Consider the following 1,668-nt stretch of genomic DNA (forward strand, 5'->3'; position numbering starts at 1 on the left):
AAGTAGTCCGGTTCCCTCAGTGTCTCGTCCGTTTATGCGGGTTTTTGTAATTTATGTCGTGGTCAAGTTCGTTTACTGTCGTATGATAATGTACTTTGTCTAGGTCTGTTCCGGGACCGAGGAACGTGTATCCTGGTACTGTAAATTTTTACCCATCCCATTCGTCTGTAGGAGTCTTTCGCTTACGTCCACGCCTTTCAACCATCATTGGCATAATTCTTTCGGTTTCAGATTACACGCTGTATCACGTGATGTCAGTAATGTGGTAAGTCGGTCAGAAAAGTAGGTCATCAGTGAAATTATTATATTCATCAAAGGCAGGTTTATATCATCTTCTCCCTGTGACGGGCACTAGAGTATGCTTTTCATGTTGAAACCTGTCTGTGGTCATAATTCAATATAATGTCCAGCCACCACATAAAATAGAGACCTCTCCCTCAGATCATATACAACAATGCATGTGAGAAAACCGTGAAAAACTGACTGAAGAAAAAGAATAGGAAAAAAAAAAGAATAGGAAAAAGAAGAAAAGAAAAAGAAAAAGGCAAAAGACAAAGAAGAAGAAAAAGACAAAAGACAAAAAAGAAGAAAAAGTAGAAGAAAAAGAAGACAAATATAACTATTTTAAATTTCTGAAAAGAAATCATTTTAGGGTATAAATTTAACGTAAAATGATCCACCATTTCTGGGCTTTTCTATCTTTTGGGGGTAACCAGATTTTTCTACCATCAAACTCCGAGTAGCAAGGTTGTAAAAATCACACCAATCGCCTAAAAATAAAACACCATCTCCTCCCCGACTCCCCTACTCCCAAAAAATAAAATACAGCAAAATACAAAATTGTTTAAATGCCCTAACACGCAAAAAATACCTGTAAATGGGGAGGGGGGGCAGTTCGCGTTAAATGTATATGCGAAATCGATCCCACACTAAATTTTAAAATAATATTTTTGTTTTTCTCGACAAGTTTTCAAGGTATAATGACTTGAATAATTTGTTTTAGGAGGGTGTTAATTTAAAAAAAAATTTTTTCGTCTGGTCTTCATTCTTAAAAAAAAAAAAAAAAAAAAAAAAATGATCGATTGTTCGAACACATACTTAAAAAGTAACGCTTAGAAAAAATCGGAGATGCCGACTGTTGTTCAAGGGAGGTAATTGTTGGGCTGAGAAATCAAGAGTTACTGTTCTTGAAATATAAATTGTTCTTGAATTACACATTCAAAATACGAACATGTCAATGAAAGTTTCCAACGGCGCCGTAATTTTAAAAAACGCTTCTTCGTTTCCCTACCTGGGAGGAAAAAACAGTTGATAAATTTTTTAAACAAATTTAACCATCGTAAGCGTTTCAGGATAACGGTCAGCCACATCTCGTTTGTTTTTGATTATTTCGCTGAAAATGTCTCTCCCTTCTCCAATGAGAAAAGAAATGAGATAACTATATTTTACCAATATTTTGACAGTTTTTCTAAAATAGTTGAAATAGTTATTCAGAACCTTAACTCATTGTTCTTAAGGAAGTAACTATATTTTACCGAAGTAGTTGAAAATATGGTATTTATTTTTTCTTACAATTACTTGCATGCTTGTTTAAGTAAAAATTACAATATTATCGCATTTTAAATATTTTTTTTTTTATTTATAAAAAATATAAAATGTGATGATATT

The sequence above is a fragment of the Euprymna scolopes genome, chromosome 12 (genome assembly GCF_053919585.1).
Source record: "Euprymna scolopes isolate OS-2025 chromosome 12, ASM5391958v1, whole genome shotgun sequence".
NCBI classification, from domain to species: domain Eukaryota; kingdom Metazoa; phylum Mollusca; class Cephalopoda; order Sepiida; family Sepiolidae; genus Euprymna; species Euprymna scolopes.